Source organism: Natrix helvetica, assembly GCF_964273705.1.
Source record: "Natrix helvetica genome assembly, chromosome: 1".
In the NCBI taxonomy this organism is placed as follows: Eukaryota; Metazoa; Chordata; class Lepidosauria; order Squamata; family Natricidae; genus Natrix; species Natrix helvetica.
In genome coordinates, this window is record NC_138548.1 from 127,881,746 (window position 1) to 127,896,076 (window position 14,331).

The 14,331-nt window shown below is 43.6% G+C and overlaps 1 protein-coding gene across 1 annotated transcript in view; it reads left to right on the plus strand.

Moving 5' to 3' along the window:
• The first annotated feature begins 3,311 nt into the window (after positions 1–3,311).
• Positions 3,312–14,331, plus strand: part of TMBIM1 (transmembrane BAX inhibitor motif containing 1) — a 51,551-nt gene continuing 40,531 nt past the window's right edge. The window contains exon 1 of the mRNA XM_081936001.1: positions 3,312–3,561. The gene's annotated coding sequence lies outside the window, so the exon portion shown is untranslated. The remainder of the gene's footprint in view (positions 3,562–14,331) is intronic.

Here is a 14,331-nt window from a genome sequence, read left to right on the forward strand (position 1 = left end):
CCATCAGTTGCTCCGTATTCAGCAAAGCAAGCGCGGGGAAGTCGCCAAAGCCCCCGCCGCCACCGGAATAACTGCTGCCGCCTCCTCCTCCTCCTCCTCCTCCAACAGCACTGCTGGATTTGCCGCCTGGCGCTGCAGCTGAGGTGAAGCCACTAAAGCTCCCGCCGGTGCCCCCGCCCATGGCAGCGGCGGCCGTGCCTCCCTCTCCGCTCGGAGCACCTGAGTTGGGCCCCAAATTACCCCTGCTGCCTCCTCCTCTCCCGCCGTGCTTTTGAGGAGCCATGAGGCCTTTTTTCTTCCTGCAGGGCGGGAGCTGTACAGCAGGTGTGAACCGACCACGGGAGGGGGAAAGGGCGCCGGAGCCCTGGCAAAGGTGAGGTGGTGAGGAGGAATCCGACAGCGGCGCCATCGCAGGAGCCAGTAAGAAGGCAGCGGAGGGGGTGGGAGCAGGAAAAATAAGGCTTCATGGCTCCTCAAAAGCACGGTGGCAGAGGAGGAGGCAGCAGGGATAACGTGGGGCCGAGCTCAGGTGCTCTGAGCAGAGGGGGAGGCACTGCCACTGCTGCCACGGGCAGGGGTGCCGGCGGGAGCTTTGACGACTTCACCTCAGCCGCAGTGCTGGGCAGCAAATGCGGTGGTGCTGTTGGAGGAGGAGGCGGCAGCAGTTATTCTGGTAGCGGCGGGGGCTCGTCGGCATCTTGAGCAGTGATCCTGCCCCTGGTGAAAAAAACGAAGATGGAGCAGATCCAGGCTGATGACATCGCCGCAGCTGCCAGGTCTGGACGGAGGTAGCCAGAGCGGTGCCAAGGCGAAAGAGCAACATGACTTTAGGAATTCTGGGAGTTGTAGTCCATAAGTCTTAAAAGCTGTAAAGTTTGAACACCCCTGGGATTTTTTTTCCTAAAGGGTTGGGGGTGCAAAGGTCTTGTAACTTGACAGCTTTAAGACTTGCGCACTTCAAATGGCAGTTTCTGAACCAAAATTTTGGTTGCTAAGCAGGAGCGTTGTTAAGTGATACTGATATTATATAACACTTTTAATTAAGCGGGTGCCTTGAATAAACATAATTTTGAGTTTCAAATAATACTGATTTCGTCGTTGTCTTAGGTGACATCTGTGAAAAAAATTCAGGTGCTCAGGCATGAAAATGTGCCGCTCAAACGCTATACTTTTCTGCTCACACTGAAAAAAAAATTAGAGGGACAATTGCTTGTGGGTTGCAACCCCTTTTGGGGTCGAACGACCTTTTCACAGGGGTCACCAAGGAGTCTCCTGCGGAGAGGCTGGCGAGAAGCCGGCCTGAAAGGAAGGAGCGGCTCGGGTTCCCCGTGCAGTGGAAGGAGAGGTGTGTGTGGGGGAAGTAGGAACCGGAATAGAGGCGAGGAGGGGGAAAAGAGAGACACGTGCAGTACAGAGGACGCTGGGAAAGCAGCTCACTCCGAGTGATGGAGATTGATGGGCAGAGCTATGGAAGCCAAGAGGTACCATTTCTGAGGTGTAAAACAAGGCGGGGAAAATAAAATAAAATAAAGGAACGTGGGATGCGCGTACGCTGAGATTCCCTATTAAGACTGTTACCCATGCTTAGCATGGGTAACAGTCTTAATAGGCTTTGGCCCCTCTCCTGCAGCTCCCTGCTGACCCAACCGCGCAATCTGCTCTCCGCCCTGAAAAGGCATGAGCCTCTTGCCTGCTTTTGCGATTCCGCATCCTTCGCAGGCAACTCAGTGTCGGGAAGAGCTCCAGCCCTTTTCTCGTGCTCATCTCTTGCGCGAGCACACAAGCAAAATACCCTCCTGGGCCAGGATCAAGGCAGAGGGGACAATGACTCTCCTCCCGCTGTCGTCACTGCACAATGAAGTGAGTAACTGGGTACGCAGCGCAGGAGACTTCTCAACGCCAGACTCAGGTCAGCACGAGCCGCGGTCCCCTTCATGTTGGCTCAGGAAGGAGCAGCAACAGCTGGTTGGGTGCAGGGAGGGAAGAGCTCCAGTTCTCCTGCACTGCACAGGGCTCTCCTTGCGCAGGGCTCTGGAACTCTTCCCTCTCTGCATCCAGAGATGGCTGCTCCGGCTCTTTCCTGAGTCAACACGAAGGGGACCGACCTGAGTCTGGTGCTGAGGAGTCTCATGCGCAGCGCAGCTAGCTACTCACTTCTCAGTGGCGGCAGAGGAAGGAGTTGCTGTCCCCGCCGACGTGATCCCGACCCAGGAGGGTATTTTGCTTGCACACGCAAGAAACAGATGAAAGAGAAAAGGGGAGAAAGAGAGAGAGAAATGAAAGAGAGTTGAAGGGAGAGAATGAGAGAGAGGGAAAAGAGAGGGAAACAAATCAGGGGGAAAGAAAGAGAAAAGAAAGAAACTTTCATAGACCTATGACGAAAGCAATGGCAAGATAGATCTCTTGCCAAGAAAACTGCAGTTTGCCAGAAGGCACAAATTGGAAGCAAGTCTGATTTTTTAAAAAGAAAATAACAGGGATGGCAAAAAAAAAAATGCATCTGAAAATAAGATTACTTATAATTTTGGATAACATATTGTCAAACTCAAAAGAAATCAAAATATACATCCTATTGCTGTTAGTACAATCTTGCCAGCTTGTATCAACTTACGCTCACTATGAAAAGATTACAGAGAAGCAATTTCCTACAATTAATAACTTTATTTTGGATTTGCTATTGTATCCAATGAGAAAGAAAGAAAAAGAAAGAGGGAAAGGGAAGGAAAGAAAGGAAGAAGAGAAAGGGAGAGGAAAAATAGAGAAAAACAGAAATGAGCGGGAGGGGAAAAGGAGAGAGAGAGACCCTATTCTCACAGAAAACACTGAGCCATGAAACCTTGGTAGGCATGTCTGAGGGGGGGGAGTCATGTGACTGGGTGGGAGTGATGTTGAGTTGGCCACACCCACCCAGGTGTTGTGGCTCCCGGTGTTACATAGTAGCAACGAAAATAATGTTATGGTTGGGGGTCACCACAATATGAGGAAATGTATTAAAGGGTCGCGGCATTAGGAAGGTTGAGACCCACTGCTGTAGGCCATCTAGTCCAACCCCCTGCTCAAGCTATACCATTTCTGACCACCAAAACACTCCTCCTTTTCCTGATGCTCTCTGGGTGGGTTACAACTCAACATCATCCCCAGGCAGTATACCCAGGGATAGCATGTAGCCCACCCCCTCCGAGAGCACCAGTTACAGTGTCTGAGCCATAACAGTCATATATATAATATCTCAGAAACGCGGCCCATTCTCAGGTCGTCGGGGCGGACACTTCCGTTTACGAAGGACCTTCCGGTTTCATGCCCAGCGCCTCCATTCCGTAACAAACTTTCCTCCTGCACTTTCCCAACCACGCCTCTTGGGGGCGCCTCCTGTGTGCGCCTGGTCCGCCGTGGATTCCTTTAGGCCAGCGAGGGCGGGTGCGGATCCCGCCTCTGCTTTTTCCTTTGCCCGCTCCGCCCTGCTTCCTTCTCCGAGGACCGTCGCGAACTTCGACGCGAGCGAGGAGTGGGAGCGGCCGCGAAAGTTCTTTGGTGGGGCGAAACCGCGAGCCGGTTGCGGAGGTAAGTCTGGAAAAAGTGGTTGAAAGGCTTTCGGGTCGCCGGGGGGCTTTTCTCGGGGTCGTTTGGCCCGCTGGGACTGAGTCCTAATTTGTTTTTAAATTTATTTTTTTTTCGCCCTGGCTTCAGCCGAGCCCTGCAGAAACTTCTCAGGGCGTTTCGCTTTAATCCGGATAACAAACCTAAAGGGGCGCAGTTCCCTTTTGGAAGGGGTTTTTGTGCCCGTTGGTGTTTGCTTTCGTTGGGAAATCCACCGCGGCGACGGGCAAAAGCAGAACGGGCGTTCAGCGGGTGCCACAAAGCCTGGCGCTTTGACTTGGCTGATGGGAATCTAGACTGTTTCAACAGATGGGGCGTAGGAGTTCCTGTGCTCTTGTAAAACGTAGTACCGGTATTAGGAAGTCCTCGGTTTATGACCGTCATTGAGCCCAACATTTCTGTTGTTAAGAGAGACATGTGTTAAAGGAGTTTTGCCCCATTTTACAACCTTTCTTGCCACAGTCGTTCAGTGAATCACTGTAGTTGATGAGTTAGGAATCCAGTTAAGTGAACCTGGCTTCCCCATTGATTTTGCTTGTCAAGAGGTTGCAAAAAGGGATCACATCTCTCTCTCTCTCTCTCTCTCACACACACACACACACACACACACACACACACACAGACAGACAGACAGACAGACAGACAGACACAGACACACTGTGACCGTCATAAATTTGAGTCAGTTGCTAAGTGTCCAAATATCGATCAGATGATCATGGGGATGCTACGAAGTTCGTAAGTGTAAAAAATGGTCACCAGTCACTTTTTCCCCGGGGCCTTGTAATTTTGAATGGTCATTAAATGAGTGGTTGTAAGTGAACCTGTACTTCAGTTGCCCCAGGTCCATATGAGGAAGCAGTGTGTGAGCGATTACTTCTGCTGACAAGCTTTCTGCATATGCTCAGAGGCTCTCTGGTGTTTCTGTTTAGCTGACGTAATTATGTGACTTGTGACACAGACTTTGTCCAGAATAAGCCTAGCTCAGTGGTTGTCATTTTGTCAACCTTTTCTTCACCACAGACCCTCTCTAAATACATTTTGTGCACCACCAAGACTTAAGATTGAAATCATAACATTTCTTTAATCTTTCGTGGACCCCCTGTGATGACGTTGCGCCCCCCCCCCCCCGGGGTCCCTAGGCCACAGTTTGAGAACCACTGGCCTAGGTGATTTCCTCAGGGGTCTCCTGTATAAGAAGCTTTGGTTGTTAATAGGAATGGGAGGTGCTCCATTTTGCTTGCTGCTATGAAAATGTTTCATGGTTTGTTTGAGATATTGGATAGTGGCTTTATTTTGATTTGCTCTCTGGTGCTCCCTATCCCCTTTAGTAGGCAATTATCACCAGGCTCCATCCAGGGTATGACTGGAGGGGAGAGGCAGCAATTCTAACTGCAATGCTGTCCCTGGGGAAATTCACGTGCTTCCTATTGTGATATGGCTTGGGCCCAGGGAAACATTTATACTTAGGGCTGCATTATCTAATCACCTGATTTTTTTCCTGGCTTTGTAAATGGAGTATAAATTCCAAAGACAACTAACAGAGTAGGACGACATGCGTATACCAATCTGACCACATTTAACTTGCATGTTTTACAGTAGTTTTGTGAGCATATGTATTTATATGTGGAGGTTCTAATGTTGATAGCTGCCCAAATAATTCATTGAAGGGTGAGAATCAGTTCTTCAAGTCAGGGCCATGGGCCCCTTTCACACCTGTGTTCTCCAGCCTGGAACTTCCATGCTGAGTCAGTGGTGGCTGGTAGGCGTGAAGGAAGGCTTAATAGTTTATAATAACATCCTTGGGTTTTCCCGTTGGGGGAAGGCTCCTTTATGCAGCAAGAAGTGTTGATTGGAAAACGGAAGGAGAAGGAATCTGCATTTCCTCTATGGAAAGTCCCAGGAGCAATAGCAGCAATCACACTTAGACTTATATACCACTTCACAGTGCTCTATAGCCCTCTCTAAGCGGTTTACAGAATCGGCCTATTGACCCCAACAAGCTGGGTCCTTATTTTACTCACCTCGAAAGGATGGAAGGCTGAGTCAACCTTGAGCTGGTAAGAATCGAACTGTTGAACTGCTGGCAGCTAGCAGTCAGCAGAAGTAGCCTGCAGTATTACATTCTAACCACTGCACTACCATGGCACTTGGAGGCTTCCAAACTAGACTGAGCTAATGCCTGAGTATCTCAGAAACTAATAATTAGGGATAGAAGACGCCACCCCAAAACCTGGTGACCATTAAGAATGATGTAATGTGTGGAACAGACCTTCTCTGAATTTCATTGGCCAGCATTGCCTAATCCTTAATTTTGCCACATACTAGCAAGAGCAGTGAAGTTTCTGACTTATCCAACCTGATCCTAAACTTGGTAACTTTAGGTTTCTTTTTCAGTCTGTTACACAACAGCTAGCTGGAGTTATGAAACCAGCAAAAAGTGTCTAGGGAAACATGGAACTACAACTAGTTCTCAACTTAAGACAATTTGTTTAATGACATCTCAGTTATGATGGCAGTGAAATAAATGACTTGCAATGGGTCCACTTAAAACTGTTGCTGTGTGCCTGCAATCACATGAACAGAATTTGAGCACTTGGCAACTAGCATGTATTTATGCCAGTTGCAGCATCCCAAGGTCATGTGATTCATCATTCACAATTTTCTTAGGGGAATTCTCATAGTGATTTGCTTTAAGTCATCACAAGGATTGTCTGGCTGCTATTGTGGAAGAATTGGCTGACTCTGTGTCATTACTCAGGGGACATGCAAGTGTATGATTCCTACACTTTTGGGGGAGGCTTCTTCCCTGTCCCCATATGAGCATATATCGGGAAGTGGGGGGAAACCCTGAGACTTTCGTCTGCAACTCCATCTTGTATTGACTATATAAATAGTCTACCTTTGGATCTGTAAATAAAGTAAATAGTTTCATATTTGCTCATTGGGAGTGTCACTGTGATGTGCTTTTCAACAATTGTTAACATGTGCTAAATAAATAAAAATCAGGGGACTTCGGACAAGCAAAGCCAATGGGGGAAGTATTTCTATTTGTTTATTAACCATGAACTTAAAGACCAGGGCAAAAAAAAGTCATAAAATTAGGTGCAATGCATGGACTGCATTTCTTAGCGACGAACATCCAGGCCCATTTGTGGGTTGTAAATCGAGGACTACCTGTAATGTTTTGAGACTGAAGTTGCTTCATTGTGGATTTTAAGAAACTAGTACAGTGGGTGGGTGCTGGCAATGCTGAGAACCTGGATGCCTTGGTCAGTTCTCCTACATAAAGCATTTGGCTTGTTCGTACCAGTTTGACCTCTAGACATTGGCAGGTGTAATTGTATGTTACCTACAACTTATAGTAAATTTAGGAAGTGAGCTACAATAGTGATTTCCCTTCCTTCCAATGTAATCCCTTGATTGTGGCTAACCCTGTGCCATATAAAAAATTCCCAGATGGCAGAAACAGAAAATCAGGGGCCGGGAAGGGGGAATATCCTTGAAAGAAAATGTAGCTGGATAAGTAGCATTTTAATTCCACAGGGCTTCACATTGCAAATTGTAGTTTCAGGTCACACCCGTCTCATTTGCTAAATGTCTAAAACAAAACTGCTATTGCAAGTGCAGATGTAGCAAAAAATAATATAGAAATGACAAATATCTTGGGGGGGGGGAGTGCAAATGTGAAATAAACCTCATCCCATCTCTGAAGGCTATAATTCTTTCTTTTTTATGTGCCCCTTCTTAACTCCAACCATTTTTGTTTATCCATCTACTAAAGTAAGCAGGCTTCAGCTCCTTCAGAATCACAGGGTTCAAAAAATATAAACTACACGCAACTGTTTTAGATCAAGAGTTAGTCCAGTCTCCCTGACCTAACACTGCCCAGATAAATTTATCTACAAGTCCCAGAATCCCAAGCCATCCCAAGTCTCCTTTAATTCACACCATCTTCTCTGCTGACTGACATCAGTCCCCTTGAATGAAAAGACACTATCAGTAAGCTGGAGTCCTCCATTTTTTCGACTGTTTGCATTAACGGGATTGTAATGCCCTCACCCCCCCCCCCCAAGGACAGAATGGATATGCAGTACTTGCCAAGCACACTTGTGCTTATTATCTCAGATTGTTTTCTGTGTCCTGAATTTTGATGTCACCTACGTATGCAGATCAGTTTTTACAATTTGAATAAGGAATTGGCCATTCACCACCAGCTTCAGACTATGCTCCCTGCTCTAAAAGATGAGATTTAGATAAACTACCTTTGCTTACTGTGAACTTTGTAGCTTAAGTTGGGGAGCATCATTTGTGCACTTGCATCTCCTACTGCAGGAATGTAATGATTCTTCCAGCTTTGCTGGTCTACAATTTCCATTCATCCCAATTAAGGAGGATGCTGTCCAAGGATGATGAACGTTACATTCCAAAAATATCTAGAATATATTTGGTTGGGAAAGACTGATAAGTTGAAGAATGCATTTATTTATTTACTTATTTTATTATGTCGATTTATATGGCTGCCTGCTTCCCATGTGGCTCAAGGTGACTATCAAAATCATCAACAAACAAATAATAAACCAAAAATGTGAAACACATCACAGAGAAGAGAGTTTACATAGTGAAACAATTTAAGCATGATCTCAGCAAAGTGCCTTTTTGGATCTGCTCCACAAAGCTGCCACAACTGCTCAAAGGCTTGTATATGGATTCCAAGACATTTCTGCTAGGACAGCAAGAGGAATGAAGTCAACACCGCTGGTCTTCTCTAGTATCCTAGCCCCGATAATAATGTTTCTTGTGTCACTTCTCTACTTTCTCCTTTTCTGTCCAAATTGTTTCAAGCAAATGGCTCTTTTTGGGCTAGTGTTTCAACCCTCCATTTTCCCCCTTCTTTCTTTTTGCCAAAATCCAGATCTGTCCATTAATATTAGTTATACTCTCAAGGTTCTTTGCCTTTTCAAAGTTCTGATTTATAACTGTGGGTTAATTAGATCTCCTCACCAGGCTTTCATCTCATCAATATGGTCACGATATGATGCTGTATTTTGTACCATCTGAAGATTTCAAGTACCATTTAAGGCCAGATCCATGTAGGACACATTAGAATAGTCAAAATGGGGAGGTGACTAGGGCATTGGTGACACAATGTTAATTGTAAGACCATTTTTTAAAAAAATATTGCTATAGTAGACAATGAAGGAGAAGTCATTCTTTGGAAATAAGCCTCTGGTTTCAAAGAACCTTGCTCTGTTGTTGGTAGGCTTTAGAAGTTAAAAAGCAAACACACACATACAGAAGAGGCATATTCAGTTCCAAACACAATGCAACAGCCATAAGTGTCCAGTAAAATCTTTTTCTGAGAAGAGAAACTCTTTCCCAAAGAAGGAGTGGGGAGTGGATTTGGTATACTAACAAAGCCAGTGATTTATATTGTTTTATTTACCAGTTAAAAGAAGGCATCCTCTGAGCCTCATAAAATGATAACTACTTGAGTGATGGGACCCAGGACATGTTGACCTTATCAAGCTTATAGGATAAGAATTTGGAGGTAAGCAGTTCTATAAGAAGACAGCTCAAGTGCCATGAAGGGTTTATAAGTGGTGATCAACATCTTGAATAGCATACAATGGTGCTAAACCCACTGGGAACCAGTGCAGCATGCACAGTAAGGTCTACATGCTTCGTTATGTTCATAACTACTTGTCTAGTTTCCAATCAATATTCAAGGGCAGTCCCATGTAGACTATATTGCAGTAGCCCAAATAAGAGGCGACTAAGGCATGAATGACCACAAGAATGGACCCAATCAAGGAACAGATGCAATCAGCAAACATTGAATTTATGCAAAGGCCTCCTTGCCGTGGGTGCTACTTTTCAAGCAGACATTCTGAGTCTAAAGGAATTCTGAAATGTGAAATAGGTCTTTCTGGGATAATGCAAACCCATCCAAAAAAACAAATATGGATGATCCTCTGTTTTAGGTAGCTTCAAAATCAACAGTCACCTATTCTTGCTAGGGTTTATCTTAAACCATTCTTCCATATTAAGATTTCCACAACCTTCAGATGCATACGGAACCCAGCTGGCCTAGGATACATAATGGCCTTATCAGCATACTGATGTTATTTAAGTGCAAGATGATGGATGATTCTATTCAGGCAGATGTTAAGTAGAAAATCACCCACCTGTTCAATTTAGCCGGCCTGGCCTAATTCCCAATTTTAGTCCCTCAAGCCTGCATTTTTAAGTTTTTTAGGGGTATGCTTTTTAGTTGCTTTTAATTTTTACTTTTCTGTACAGCTGTATTAGGTTTAATTCGTTTTTAAGGATATAGGATATTTATCTTTTGTATTTGTTTTAATGAGACACCTGTACACCGCCCCGAGTCCCTTGGGGAGAGGGGGCGGTCTATAAATCCTGAAAAATTTAAATTTAAGCCTAGAGCACCCTACAAACCAAGGAGATAAGACATGAGCTGAGGTGGTGCAGTGGTTAGAATGCAGTACTGCAGGCTACTTCTGCTGATTGCCAGCTGCCAGCAGTTTGGCAGTTCAGGTTCAAGGTTGGCTCAGCCTTCCATCCTTCCAAAGTGGATAAAATGAGGTCCCAGATTGCTGGGGGCAATATGCTGACTCTGCAAACCGCTTAGAGAGGGTTGTAAAGCACTGTGAAGTGGTATATAATTCTAAATGCTATTGCTATCCTGTGTTACCCCACAAAGCTAATGCATCTCTCTTTGTCCCCAATATGACTGGAACCAGTCTGGGAGCTGGGAATTGATCACTACATCACCATGCCTTCAGTTTCCATCACCTGAGCAGAAGAATACTGTGGCTGATGGTTTTTAAAAGTTGCCAAGAAATTAAGGAGAGCCAGGATAGAATCCATCCTTGTGGATGACCTATGGCTATCCTGCCGTAAATTATCCCCAAGTACAATTGCTGCTGGCTCAGGCCTGTGCCAAAGACTTGAAACCCGACTGGGAGGGATCCAGACAATTAGCTTCCTTTGTCCCTTTAGAATGTATTATGACAACATCATTGGAAGAAGTCAAAACAGTGCAAAACATAAGTAATATATGATATGATTTTAATGCAAAGCCCTGCTGGCCACCTTCTCAGTTTGAAACCTGGGTCAGATTGGACCAGACTTTTTCAAGATGAGAAATTTCTATAAACCAGAATTCCTTCATGGAAGTAGTTCTTCCTTATATGTGTTCTCTTCTCTCTTCCCACCTCCTGAATAAGAAGAAAAGGAGGCAAAATAAGAAAGGCGGAAATACGTCCAGATTTTTTCATTCTGATTTACTCCACCTTGCCTGGTAATCAGAATACTGGTTTCCCTCTGTGGGCTTTGTAATTAAACTCAACTAGGGAGTAGAGTTGAAGGACTGAACACTCTCCTGTTTCTAAGATCTTCAGAAGGGAACATATAAAACAATTAACTCTCCTGGTTTCTGGAAGAATGCCACATCCATACTGCACTTAAAAGCAGGAGGTGTGCTATTGTTTCTTTCTCCTGAAAGAGTCAATGTGGAGCCACACCTTATGCTAAAGTTTTCCTTCACGAATTCAAGTATTGACTTGCTTTTGATTTTTAAAAATCTTCATTAAAAAATAAGGCGAGGAAAGATCAAATTCTGGCCCTTTTAATAAGAATCTTGTCCCTGCTTGACACACTTTTTTAAAAATTAACATTTTAAGGGCAGAGGAATTGCCCTTCCTGTCTCTTTCTCTGTGGTACATGAGTGTTTAGTCGATTTCACATGTCATCTAAAGTCCTAATCTGCTAAACTGGTTTATTAAACTAGAACTGCCAGGTTCACACAACGTGTTAGGTCAGAATTTTAAAAGTATTTTATGCCTAAACATAATGATGATCAGATATGAATGTAAACAGAAATAAGCAAGGGGAATGGAAATCAGCATTTTACATGGCTCTAATGAATGTAGATGGAAATACACTTATGAACAAAAGTATATAATAATAGACCATAAGCTGCATCTAAATAAGGTTTCCTATCCAGTGGTTTGGGTGTATATGAGAGGAAGCTGTTCAGACAGAACATTGGGTATGCCCACTACCCTACCTCTCACTCATGCACTGTTTTTTTAATTAGTTATTTTTTAAAAATATAGTTATACCACATGGTGCTCAATATTTGAAAGTGATAAGAAGCAGGTGGCTGAATGAATGAGGAGTGAAATTCAAAGGACCAAGGTTTAGTGAGAGAGGAATGAATCAATAAGAGTCCAGCTTTTAACTGTTTCTGATATCTGTTACATATTTTCCATGAGTTACATTTTAAAGTGCATGCTACATTTATAGTCAATCACACGCAATACAAATTTGCAAGCATTCCTTGTTTTTAGACATCTCTCTTCTGCTGTTCTCAGATAAGATGGGAACAGTCTTGAAACAGGAACTTGTGAAGAAATGCAACCAGTGTCCCCTCCAAAGCTTTCTTTTAAGAATGCTTGATTGTTTCAGCCGCAACACATGTGGAGGTTGGAGTGAATAACATTCACTAATGGAAGTAAAAGATGCTATGTCAGAGCAGAAAACCATGTTGAGATAAGGAGGAAAAACTTCTTTTGGACAAATTCTTATGAGAGCATTTCTTAGGACAGAAAACCATTTTTAAAAAAATGATGTCAGCATTTTGGAATCCTTTTTCTTTTTTTATTTTCTTTTCCATTGGATATGATGATTGTACCATAAGACATTTAAGGGAAATACATACAACCTTGTGAATTTTAATAGCCGTTGAACAACTACCAGCTCTAACTAGTTTGTGGCCATTTCAAAGCAGATGAATTGGATGCACTCACTACATCTGTAAACATTTAGTTGTTTATATGACTCAAAGGAACTGTAGACTGCTTGAGTTATATAAGTAGGTCTGGCATTCTTTGGGGGGGAAAACATTTTGCATGGTGTGGTTTCCAGATAGAGCAGCAGAATACAGCTGAAGAGGATTATCCATCAATTCGTTTTAGCTAAGCACAATTTTTTTTCTGCTAAGCACAAACTTGGACTTAAAAAACAAGATGGAGAAAAAAAAATCATCATATGAAAAGGCCCAATTTTGCATGGACTTCTTTTGGGCAAATAAATGCCACATGTCTATCACATGTAGGTACATTTCAACAATCCCTGCATTTGTTTAATCTGAGTAGCTGCCTACAAGTCAGAACATGGAATAACAGAGTTGGAAGGGACCTTGGTATCATGTGCCACAGCTCTTGGGTCAAAATATCTCTTGCTGTGTAGTTTTCCTTCTTGAATTTCATCTCTTAAAAAAGTCACAGAGGTTTGCCTGGGGAAAGAAGAATTTGGATTCCAGTTCATATTTTGTCTTTTAGGCCCTAACCCCCTGTCCGTGGACTGGCACCGGTATGCAGCATGCCAGCAACTAGGCCACAGAAACAACTGAAGCCCCAGCTGCAGAATACAGGCAGCTTGCAAAACCATGCCCCCTTCGGTCCATGGAAAGCATTTCTCCACGGAATCAGTCCCTGGTGCGCAAAAGGTTGGAGGCCACTGTTTTAGGCCATATAGAGGTGAAGCTTAGCTTGGGCCACTTTCCCTCCACTTAAAGGTCCACAATAAAATGGATTAAAATCCTGTCAATCTCAGTTTGAGATTACATTCTTTCTGCATTTTTTTTTAAATTGTAGTGACCAGAACTGGATGAATTCTCTTCTAAAATGTTATCCATCTGCAGTCCATGGGATTCTTCTAAGGCAGACCTGGGCATTTTATAGCCCATGGGCCACATCCAGCTCTTCAACTTTTTCTCTCTGGACCACAGTGGTGGGTGGGATGTTGGCATGGGTGTCGCAGGGGCATTGGTGGGGGCACTGTGTTGGCAGGGGCAGGGCAGTGTCGGCAGCCTTCCACAATACTCCCAGTTTCTCATGTGGCTTCTTGGGAAAATTAATTTCCCATCCCTACCCTAAGGAGTTGCTGTTTTATTTTATTTTTTATTGTATAAATAAGAGAATGACTAATACTTGAGCATGTATGCTGAGCACATGAAATTTTTGTAAAAGACACTAATGTTGTGTAGATATTCTTTTTGATTCTTGGGTTTGGAATAGTATTTGTATTAATGGAATCCCATGACTTGGAAAGAATGACAACTTTCAATGAATTCAGTGACTGTTGCCCCACCTTTATTTGAGAGTAATTCAGTTTCTAGGCATCAACATCAACAGTTAGCAATAGTTAACTTCTTTGTTATTGTGTCCAGTTCATAACCTGAAACACAATTTATTTCCAGCTCTTCATTTAGCTTTGATAAGGAAACCAGCTGACATATGAAACCAGAAGACATTTATAAGAAGTATTTTCTAAATGGTTTCTTATCAACATTTTTTCCTGCTTTGCTTTTGTTTCTAGAATTAGCCTCTGTTCACCTGTGCCTGTAGTGTGTCCCCCACCCCCCCAAAGTATGTAAGTGTATGTATCACACTTAACTATCATGGCTTGACTTACTGGAGAACAGATGAACCTGCTATGGTGATAGAATGTGGCCACACATGATGAATAATTTAAAACAACTGTATATTCAACAAATAGCATAAATAGATGTTTGACTGTACAGTATTCATTTTACCTAATTAAAATTCAATTGACTTGAATTTGTTGGCAATAATTATTTGTATAGGATTAAGGTAGCTGTTAGTTTCCTGTTCCCTGCACCCCAGTACTCTATGGATGAGTTAATTT